The 12,016-nt window shown below is 43.9% G+C and overlaps 1 protein-coding gene across 7 annotated transcripts in view; it reads left to right on the top strand.

Moving 5' to 3' along the window:
* Nucleotides 1-557: 557 nt before the first annotated feature.
* The window catches only part of LOC138742745 (IgGFc-binding protein-like), a 105,630-nt gene continuing 94,171 nt past the window's right edge, over nt 558-12,016 (top strand). For 4 of the 7 annotated variants that reach the window (XM_069897564.1, XM_069897565.1, XM_069897566.1 and 1 more), the window contains exons 1-2: nt 558-995; nt 11,409-11,464. The gene's annotated coding sequence lies outside the window, so the exon portion shown is untranslated. Of the gene's footprint in view, nt 996-9,095; nt 9,182-11,408; nt 11,465-12,016 lie in introns of all 7 variants that reach the window. The other 3 variants (XM_069897567.1, XM_069897569.1, XM_069897570.1) reach the window with 2 other exon arrangements.

The following is a 12,016-nucleotide window of genomic DNA, read 5'->3' as shown; positions in this document are numbered from 1 at the left end:
CTTCCCCCTCCTCCCCCCTCCTCCCTCCTCCTTCCCCCCCCTTTCTCCCCCTCTCCCTCCCCCTCCCTCCTTCCCCCTCCTCCCTCCTTCCCCCTCCTTCCCCCCCCTTTCTCCCCCTCTCCCTCCTCCTCCCTCCTTCCCCCTCCTTCCCCCCCCTTTCTCCTCCTCTCCCTCCCTCCTCCCTCCTCCCCCCTCCCTCCTCCTCCTCCTCCTCCTCCTCCCCCTCCCTCCTCCCCTCCTCCCCCTCCCCCTCCCTCCCCCACCCTCCTCTTCCTCCCCCTCCTTCCCCCTCCTCCCCCTCCTCCCTCCTCTCCCTCCTCCTTCCCCCCCCTTTCTCCCCCTCTCCCTCCCCCTCCCTCCTTCCCCCTCCTCCCCCCCTCCTCCCTCCTCCCTCCTTCCCCCTCCTTCCCCCTCCTCCCCCCTCCTCCCTCCTCTCCCTCCTCCTTCCCCCCCCTTTCTCCCCCTCTCCCTCCCCCTCCCTCCTTCCCCCTCCTCCCTCCTTCCCCCTCCTTCCCCCCCCTTTCTCCCCCTCTCCCTCCCCCTCCCTCCTTCCCCCTCCTCCCCCTCCCTTCTCCTCCTATGTTTTCGAATACATACAAGGATGTGAACGTTTTGAATCAGCTAGCTCTAAGTTGGACAGTTTATATGTCAAGACTCCCAATGAGGTTTTTGCCAGACATTTATTAGCTACCAAGTGGCAGAAGCCAGGAGAAGCCTTAGATGATTTCTTCAGGGAGTTGGAAAAGCTAAAGAGAACCTGTAATTTTCGAGATCATAGTGCGGAGCAGCGTGGAAACAAGGCAGTGCGTGGCGTATTCGTTGCTGGCATCGCCTCACCTGCAATACGCCAGCGTCTCTTAGAAAACAAAACACTGGACTTACAGACTGCTTATACCCAAGCTTCTGTGTTAGCTCAATGCAATAATCATGCAAACACTACCCCAGCGGCCCATACAGCTGCAGTAGTGAACCCTGAACCATCACAGGTACCGCAGGTATGTGAGAAGGATTCTTTAGCAGGGCTGCCTGATAACCTTCCAGTTGCTCAAGAAACCAGCTGTGGCTGCCACTTATAATACAAGACAGAAATGTTTCTTCTTTGGTTTCTCTTACCATTCACGGGATAACTGTCCAGCATGCAAGGCTACTTGTTATAAATGTGTCAATAAGGGACATTGTGCCAGGGTGCGCAAATCCAAGGCCTCACCAAGTTCAGTGGCAACAGTGGTCAATTCTCAGGTACTGGCTACACTTACTAATGTGTGGCAAGGACTCGCTCAAGCCGCAACCTTTGTGACTGTGACAGGTAAAAGGTTAAGTTCTCTGCTGAGTCCGTGCAGCACTAATAGTTACATTAGCGAGGAACTAAAACTAAAGGTTCACCCATCCAGTAAAGAGATTAAACTATGGCTCTCAGAAAACTCATTAACCAGTACTTTAACCAGTACCTTTCCTCTATTCGGCCAGTCCACATACTATGTTAAGAATCCTTCTTGACCACTATCTATCCCTCTTTCAGTCAGGAGGTGTCAGTCAATATTTGGAAAGTTGAAGACTCCCATAACAACCCTGTAATTTCTGCCCCATTCCAAAATCTGCTCCTCAGTATCTCAAGGGCTATTTGGGGACAATTGTTCCCTTCCTATTTCTGACTTCCTTCCACACTGACTCAGTTGACGCCCCCTCTACAGCATCCTCCCTTCACTATCCCTGACCAGTAATGAGACACCCTCCTCTTTTACTTTTCATCTTATACCTTTTAGAACACCTGAATCCTGTCTTTTTGTCAGCCAAATCTCTGTAACGGCCACGACATCACAATTTCATGTCCTGATCCATGCTCTATTCCTCATACTCCTTGCATTGAAATAAACATTTGTTTCCTCCCCTACCGGACCTTCCTCACAAACCCATAGCACATTGCATCATCCTTTCCACCTTCTGCCCTATTCTCTGCACTTACACTTTGGTTCCCATCCCCCTGCCAAACTCTCCCCAACAGCAGTGGGGTTGGTGAGGGAGGGGTGGGGGCTAACAGAAACTGGAGAAGTTGATGTTAATGCATTCCGGATGGAGGGTGCCCAGTCGGAAGATGAGGTGTTGCTCCTTCAATTTGCAGTGGTCTCAGTCTGGCAGTGCTCGAGACTATGGCCAGACATGTCAGAAAGAAATGGGATGAGGAACTAAAAGGACTAGCCACTGGAGGACCCGACCAACAGGGTGAGGTAGAGAGACAGCAGGGCATTAAGCTTGGTCAAAGGCTGACGTCAGGGTGAGAAAGATAAAAACCTACTGCTGCAACAGAAATAACTGGGGTCACAAAGAGCTAGAGTGAATTTATCTGAAACTCTTTTTATCAGAAACGAGTCATTGCTGTTTAGCTGTAAACCATGGCAAACACCTCTCAGATGGCAATCAGCATGAGAGCAGGAAATGAAGTAATCAATGGAGTAAGTCAACAGTGGTAGGTTCCTCCCAGCAGAGATCCAATGGTGGAAGAGATGGATGGAGCAATATAATAATGATGTTATTATATTACGTTGTTTCCATATGTTTAATGAGATTACATCTATATTTGCTCAACATAAGAGCAATTCTGGAGGAAGCTAGAGACAGAGAGGTACACACCAGCTATGGCAGGGAATGCAGAGCAAGGGCGAACACCATAGATGGCTGCAATGCTTCTCTACCTGATGAGCTGAACACCTTCTGTGACTGCTTTGAGCCTGAGAACCCAACAGTGCCCACAAGAATCCCTGCAAAGGCTGAGGACCTGGTTACCTGTCTCTTAGGCCAATATCAGAACATTATTCAAGAGGGTGAACCCCCACAAGGCGTCAGGGCCTGATGGCGTATCTGGGAAGGTACTGAAAATCTATGGCAACCAACTAGCTGGAGTGTTCACAGACATTTTCAATCTCTTATTGCTGCAGTCAGAGGCTCCCATCTGCTTCAAAAGGGCATCAATCATCCCGGTGCCCAAGAAGAGTAGTGAGAGCTGCCTCAACAACTATCGCCCAGTAGCACTAACTTCTACTGTGATGAAATGTTTTGATAGGTTGGTCATAGCCAGAATTAACAAGTACCAAAGTAAAGATCTGGACCCGCTGCAATTCACCTAGTCACAATTGCTCCACAGCAGATGCAATATCGCTGGCTCTCTACTCAGCTCTGGATCACCTCGAAAACAAATGCATACATACGGCTGCTTTTCATCAACTACCGCTTGGCCTTCAATACCATTATTTCCTCAATGCTGGTCGAGAAGCTACAAACCCTGAGCCTCTGCACCTCCCTCTGTATCTGGATCCTTGATTTCCTCATCGGAAGACCACAGTCAGTACAAATTGAAAACATTTCTTCCTCACTGACAATCAACTCAGCTCACCCCAAGGATGCGTGCTTAGACCACTGCTCTATTCACTCTACACCCATGACTATGCGGTTAGGCACAATGCAAATGCTGTCTACAAATATACCGATGACACCACAGTTGTCGACAAAATCACACACGGCCATGAGGAAGCGTACAGAAAGAAGATAGATCAGCTATTTGAGTGGTGTCATAACAACAATCTTCCACTCAAGAGGGTGAAAAACCAAGGAGATGATTGTAGACTTCAGAATGAAATCAGGAGAACATGAACCAGTCATCATCGTTGGGGTCAGCACTGGAGAGGGTCAAGAACAAAATTCCTGGGTGTCAACATCTCCAAGGATCTGTCCTGGAGCCTCCATGTTGATGCATTCACAAAGAAGGTCTGTCAGCAGCTATACTTTGTGAGGAATTTGAGGAGATTCGATACGTCACTGAAGACTCTCAAAAACTTCTATAGGTGGACCGTGGGGAGCATTCTGGCTGGTTGCGTCATTGTCTGACACGGAGACGCCAATGCTCAGCTCAAGAAAAAAACTCCAGAAGGTTATGAAGTTGGCCTGTGACGTCAGGGGCATCAGTCTTCACTCCATCGTCAAGACATCTACAAGAGATGGAAGTAAAACAATTGGTATGATCTTTATAAGTGATGTGCATGTTTGACTGACCTATTGTCTTTGATCTAATTTTCTAAGTTCATATACCCCAGACAGCGGTGAAGACTAAGGCAGTGCATCAGGGTGCTCGAGAACCAATCCACGAATGGTATCCATCTCTTGTGGAATGCCAGCTGTCACAATGACCAGTCTGATAATCTGTGTTTTCCATTTTCTATTGGTGTAACGATTAGCAGTTAACACAACACTTTGACAGCATCAGCGACCCAGGTTCGAATCTGGTGTCTGTAAAGAGTTTGTACATTCTTCTCATGACCTCATGCGTTTCCTCTGGGTGTTGCAGTTTCCTCCCACATTCCAAAGACAGATGGGGTTCGTAGGTTAATTGGTCATGTGGGTGTATTTGGATAGTGTGGGCTTGTGGGCCGGAAAGGCCTGTTACCGTGCTGTATCACTAAATTAAATTAAAATAAATAAATAGAGTTCTCCCAACTTGCTGCTGCGGCCATTCTGCACAGACCGTGGAAACTAGAGTCGTGCCCAGAGAGGCCCATGGTGGCCTTCTGATCAGCTGTTATGTTTAAGACCTTTTCAAAGTTTCGAACTACATCTGAAAATCAAAGCAATGAGAAACAATGTACTTGTAGACTCAGCATGTTAGAGTATTTTGTACTTATGTACAAATAAACTCGTTATCATTAAATAAATTTGAATTAGAAGATAGAACAGTTCAGCACAGAACAGGTCTTTCAGCCTATGATGTTGTGCCGACCAATATAAACATACTCCACATCAATCTAATCCTTCCCCACCACACACCCATAACCCTCTATTTTTCTTACATCCATGTATTTAAGAGTCTTCTGAATGTCTCTATTATACCATCCCCCACCACCCTCCACCCTCCCCCCACCCCCAATCCCAGCAATGCATTCCAGGCACCTATCACTCTCGGTATAAAACAATTTACTGTCACATCTTCCCTAAACATTCCTCCCCTCACCTTATGCAGATGTGCTCTGGCATTAGCCATTGCTGCCCTGGGAAAAAGGTGCTGGCTGCCCACCCTGTCAATGCCCTTCATAATCTTATACACCTTTATTAAGTCGCCTCTCATTCTTCATTGTTCCAAAGAAAACAGTCCTCGCTCTGTTAACCTTTCCTCATGACATGTTCTGCAAACCTGGCAACAATATGGTAAAAATATGGAAATGCTGGATGAACTCAGCAGATCTCGCAACATTCATAGGAGCTAAAGATGCACAATCGACTTTTCAAGCCTGAGTTCCTCTTTAAGGTATACCTTGAAAAGGGACTCAGGCCAGAAATGTTGGTCATATACCTTTACCTCCTCTGGATGCTGCAAGACTTTCATGTTTCACAACATCCTGGCACATCTCGTCTGCAACATCTCTAAAGCTTCTCCATCCTTCCTATAAATGAGACAACCACAATTGAACCCAATAATTTCAGTGTGATCTAACCAGAATTTTGTAGACCTGCAACATTACCTCATGGCTCTTGAACTAATGAAGCACAGCACCATACGCCTTCTTAATCACCCTATCAATTTGCTCAGTGACCTTAAGAGATCTATGGACTTGGACCCCTGAGATCACTCTGTTCCTCCTCACTGCTAATAATTGTGCCATTAACCACGTACTCTTCATTCAGGTTTGACCTTCCAAAGTGCACTACTTCACACCTTTCACATTGAACTCCATCTGCCTCTTCTTCGCCCATCCTTGGTGTAAACTGTGAATTGTAAAAAGCATAAAAATAAGAAAAAAATAGCTTTAACCACATTCAATGTAGGTAAATTAATTACGAGCATTAATTCGAAATAGGTTAGTTTTTTGGTGACCCCTTTGAAATGAAATGAATGAGGTCATTCTGGATGTGCCTGCTGTGGCTAATGTGAAGCTGAGGATTCAGATTAGGAATTGGCAATGTATCCAGCCTTGCTCTTTAATGGACATGTTCCTGACTCAATGCTTGAACCCAGGGTCACTTGAAGAGGTCTAGCTCCCCTGATATGTTCCTTACTTCAGCATTATTAGGCACAGGAATGGACAAGTTGACAGATACACTAAAGAAAGTGAACATTTCTTTGTGGAACTCAGTGGCTGCCACCAAAGTCAGCCCACTTAGCATACCCACTACAGTGAGGAATCATGGACATTAGGAAAGTGGAACTCAGGGAGATCAGTCATGGTCTGATATAGTGGCAAAGCCTGTAAAGTTCCTAGGAGCAAACATCTCCAGTGACCTAGTAAAAACACATTGAAATGCTACTGAAATAATCTTATTCCTTGAAGAAGGTCTCAGGCCCGAAACATTGGCAATATATATTTATCTCCTATGGATGCAAAAAAGACCAGCTGAGTTCCTCCAACATTTCGGTGTGTTTACTACAATCACAGTGTCTGAAGACTTTCATGTTTTGGTTATTTCCAATGACCTGTCCTGGTCCACCCACATTGACGTGATGACCAAGAAAGTGCACCAGTGCAACCAACTCCACAGGAGCCTGAGAAAATTCAGTACTGTTACAAGCCGAGAGGACCCGTAAACCCAGCAGCAGTACAAATGGTTACTTAAACAAAAGTTTCTTTTAATTATCTTTAAACATGAAAACAGAATCAAACTTTAACTTATCTATTATTAACCCCCTTCTAATTCTAAGCACACGTGTATGTAATCTGTGTGTAAGTTCAGAAAAGTTCTTTAGTTCACAGTCCAATCTCATTCCTCTAAGTTCACTGGTTGCAGGCAATTCTTAGACTGTACACAGAATTTAACATTTATAAAGTTCACCAGGCTTTGGTGCTTGAAAGGCAAATGGTTACCGCTCAAGAAGGTTCTTGTCAGTTTTCAGAGAGAGATTTGTTGTTCCAGGACATCCACAACTAATGTACCTCCATCAGTCACCTCAGTGTCTTGTTGACGAAACCTGCCCATTCAGGGTTCTCCAGATGATAACCTCTTTCTTTCAGGTCATCACAGAGTTCCTTTTTGTTTCCCTTCTTCCAAGTGAAACATTAGACAGCCAGTTCTCACCTCTTGCATGAACCACAAGGGGTGTGACTAGGCCATCTTCCAAACTGGGCTTTTTGGCAGCTTGTCCTGTTCCAGTCCCCAGCTGCTCTTGTTGGCTGTAACACTGTCAAGTGATCTCTGCTTCTCTCCCTCTCTCTCTCACACACACACACACACAAACACACACACACACACACACTCAACACACACACACTCACACACACACACACACACACACACACACACACACACACACACACACACTCTGTAACTGAGAGAAAGCCTGTTTGACTCTCTCTGCTTGCAAAACCACTTGATTCTCTTACAACAGCAAAACTCTCCTGCAGACAATAGCGGTGCCAGCATTCTCTTCTATCTGTTGCTTTGGTAAACAACAGTCCATTAGTGAAGTCTCTTGAGCACTCTTCAAAGCTCTTGCAAAAAGGTGTGAGAAGCCACTATGTCTAGCATAGCTCCAGTATTTCAAATAAGATCGGTTTTAAAATGTTTTCATGTAACCTACTCTAACAAACCATTCCCAATTTATCTCCCAAAAACATTTCTATATACACTGTCCCAGTATATTAAATGTATTTCTCAACAACTTCTACTCATCCACTTTCAATATTATCCTGTCAAGGTTCACTGCTGCACTGATGCGGGAATTGCTCTGCCAAAGACCTCAAGAAACTGTGAAGAGTTGTGAATGTAACTCAGTTCACTGTACATATTTTCTTCCCCTCCATTGATCATCTATAACTCCTGCTGCCTTCTAAAAGCACCCAACGTATTAAAAGACTCATCCCATCCCAGCTACACTCTCAGACCCATTGCTGTCAGGGAGAAGATTCACAAGTGTGAGATCACACACTCCCAGTTTCAAGGACAGTTTCTTCTGCACCCTTATCAGGTTCCTGAACAAATTTCACACAAGTAAAATAATGCTGCCTTTGCTCAGTTCTGCCTGATCTCTCTCTGTAACTCGGGAATTCTGCACTCCGTACTGTGTTTTCATCATTGTGCAATGTATGGGTGAACTAAATAGACTGTTCTCAAAGCAAATTTTCTCACATACCTCAGTACATGTAACGATAAATTAATTTCTAATCTGAGTGAAATTTTTTTATCAATTCTCATACCTTGCTCTGAGCTGAGGGCCTTTGGTTCTAAGATCCCCAGCAGACTAAACCTTGTGAGCCTACTTAAGAAATGTAAAGCATTTTACGCGGTCCCCTCTACTCTGCAGATAACTGGAGAACATGGTGCAAACCCATTAATTTCACCTCGGAGTCACAGAGTCAAAGCGAACACAGGCCCTTGGGCCCAATTTCTCCATGATGACCAAAATGGCTTTGTGGAATGGTCACATTTGCCAGAATTGGCCCATATTCTTCTAAAGGGCAGCTCCAGTGTTCAACCCCGATTGAGTTCTCTCTCTTTTTTAATGATATATAACTCAGTACAAGGCGCTCTGGCTCATGAAACCTGCACTACCCAATTAACCTACTAACCCCTTAAGCCTTTCTTCTGGCTCATGACACCTACGCCACTCAATTAACCTACTAATCCCTTATGTCTTTCGAACATGGGAGGAAACCAGAGCACCTGAGAAAACCCTCGCTGAGAATGTACAAACACAGCGGTGGATTCGAACTTGGATCACTAATGCTGTTTTTTTTTTCCTTGGCTTGGCTTCGCGGACGAAGATTTATGGAGGGGGTAAAAAGTCCACGTCAGCTGCAGGCTCGTTTGTGGCTGACAAGTCCGATGCGGGACAGGCAGACACAGTTGCAGCGGTTGCAGGGGAAAATTGGTTGGTTGGGGTTGGGTGTTGGGTTTTACCTCCGTTGTCTTTTGTCAGTGAGGTGCTGTAACAGCATCATATTAACCTCTACTCTAACAATGCCACCTTTGAGACAAGTACATCCTAAGGCACTGAGACCAAAGTACAGAAGCCCAGAATTTCCTTCTTACTGTAACATTTTTGCAATAAAATCTAAAATGCCATTCATCCTCCCATCAACTTTCTCCACCTATGTGTATTTTTTATAATGCTCATGCAGGTTTGAGATACCATTTTCTGATACCAAGTCCATGGTTCACTCAGATGCATCTAGACGAGGAAGTAACTGGTGAAAAGTAATCAAAGGTGGGTTTCTTTCAAGCAACAGTTGGGAAATCTTAAACTTTGTCCTTTTGCATATGTAGTAAAGATAAAAAGGCATGGATGAGCAACATCTTTGAAAACTATCCCATTCTCATGCCCAAAAGTGAGAAACAGTTATCAACTCCTCCATTTAATTGGTGTACCTGTAACATAGCTTAACTGTGATTTCAGATTGTACAAGATTTATACTGTTTATCTATTTACTCATGGTGGTTGATTTGCAGAATTTTATGATTTTGAACACCCCAAAAATGTGTCATAGTTTATTCTAGCATTCCTTTGGATTTTAATTTCTGTTAGAATAATTGGTAAAATTGAAGGGTGTTACTCGGGGTCCAGAATTAGGGCCACGCTAATGATTTGGATTTTGACAAAGAGGGCATTTGTGCATTTGCTACGCAAAGCTCAGAAGAGTAGTGAATGGGGCTGAAAAATTGCAGCAGATGTGAGAGAACAGATAGAGATTAAATGCTGGTCTTTCTGAGAGTGTTTTCCAAGTTCTATGAGGCAGAAGTATCTTTAAGGTTGCTAGGCTTTACTTTGCACGAGTACAGATTGACCCACCCATCACATTATACTTATCTTTAATAAATGATAATGATCCCACCCGCACCATCTCAGGTACCAACCTCTCATCCATTGAAGACATTGATGTGAAGAGTCTGCCTCAGGAAGGCAGCCAACATCAATAAAGGACCCAATCACCCTGGTCACAACCTCTTCTCGCCACTACCTTCAGGCAGAAGCCTGAAGTCCAGCACCTCGAGGTTCAAGAATAGTTTTTATTCAACAGCTACCAGGCTCTTGGACCTCCCTGTACCACTCTAACCATAACCATAAACTACTCTGTGATCCAAACGTTCTATCGGTACGATTGAAATGTCACATCTTTTATTTTGCACCAAAGCAACTGTGAATATTTATTTATCCTTTTCTATTTATTATCTCTTTTTTTGTCATGGCATAGTGTGCTAATTCAATGAATACTAATGTAGTTCTTGTGTGTTACAAACCCGAGTGGCAGCAGCAAATAAGAATGTTGATGCATCTGTACGCTGTACTTATGTATATGACAATAAACTCTTTATTCATCTATCAAACTCTGTTTTGAATACAGTCAGTGACTGAATCTCCATAGTCCTCTGGGTGAAGAAATTTCTCTTCTCGATCCTGAATGAATGTTAACTTATTTGAGGGCGCAATCCCCGCTTCTAGAGACCTCAGCTGAGGGATATGATCCCTCTTCTACAGTACCCTGCATGTTTGGGACAAAGATACTTTTTTCCTTTATTTGCCCCTGTGCTCCACAGTTTTAAATTTGTTAACAAACAATTCATATCTGATTAAAGTGGACATTGCAGATTTTATTCAGGGTTATTTGGGCCAAGGGGACTGTTTCTGTGTTGTTGCCCCTTTGAAAGTATTTAATCAAGTGATTATCAGGGGGAGTGGTGCCGTAAAAACAACTCTGGCAAGGAAGGAATAAAAACTAGTGCCATAAGAAAGCAAATTGATGAGCATTGTGCAATTGGAAAACTGTGCTTCAAAGAGTGAAACTGTCTGAAAAGCATTTGCTGTCAGTGGGTCAATGGGTGCTGCCCACAAGTGATTGGTGACGCAGTGATTTCCCTCATTATTATTGCTTGATTTATTGCTGCCATATACTCTTTGACTTCAGCCTGCAGTTATTGTCCTGGGCACAGCAGCAGGACTCAGCCATGAGTCTGCATGCCTGAATTGGTCTTGAAATAGACTGAAAATGGGGAACATCAATTTCCCATTACTCCTGTTAATTGGGGTACAGTGGTTGCAAGCTATTCCATCAAGGAAAAGGTAACTTCAATTTCATTTGTGTCTTTATTCCAATTCAATTTCATTGGAACGTGTACTGAGGTGCAGGAGGAAAGTATGTTCAGCAAGCAGTCCAGCTAATTAACCCATATATAGTACAGCAACTATCAATAGCAATACACAGAGAATTACAGAGCAAAGGGAATGTTATTTTACTTGTGCATAGAAGTACTATGGAAAAGTTCATTTAGCGAGCAGTCCAGTGAGTCAACCACTGACCGCAGAGTTTGAAAATGAAGGGAGGCTCATGAAAATGTTTTTACAAAGTATTAAATGTAATTTTTAATTTAGATTCATCGAAAATTATTGAACTCTTCAAGAGTTTCAGGACTAATAATGGATGTTATTGAACCCACAGTGAGGAGAACTTGCCACACACACAAAGGAGCCAAAACATCTGGATTCCAGGTGCAGGTAAGCTCACAACAGCTGGGACTATCAGTGATGGGTTTTGATTCAGATGGTGCAATGAAGTTAACATTTCATGAATGGCTGCAGGCTAGCAAATAGTTCAAAGGGAGAGATCTATAAATGTTGAAGCTTGACTTAGTGCCAATTCTCAAAATATTCAATTTTTGTTTTAGATTGACATATAGAAATTTTTTAAAAAGTAGTCTTTTTCTGGATGTGTGGTTTGCCAGATTAAAACACTGGCTGTTGGTGCTATAAAGGCATTGTGTTAACCATTAAACACAACGCCCAAATTAGTTCCAGATTCTCCCACAAAAAGAAACTTTCCTATCATGTCAAACCTTAAATTCCATCTTGGTGATCTCCAACCAGATGCCATCAATGTCGAGCTCTCACTTCTGCAAACTTCCCTTCTTGTTTACCCAACCGACACCCCCCCCCCCACCTCTTTTTCTTTCCCTTATCTTTGGGTGTAATGTAGCATCTATCACTAGTTGTCCATAAACTGAGTAGTTTGCCAAGCCTTTACAAAGGACCATTAAGCATCGACCACAT

This window comes from Narcine bancroftii, chromosome 9, assembly GCF_036971445.1.
Source record: "Narcine bancroftii isolate sNarBan1 chromosome 9, sNarBan1.hap1, whole genome shotgun sequence".
Lineage (NCBI taxonomy): Eukaryota > Metazoa > Chordata > Chondrichthyes > Torpediniformes > Narcinidae > Narcine > Narcine bancroftii.
This window is presented reverse-complemented; position numbering and strand designations above follow the sequence as displayed.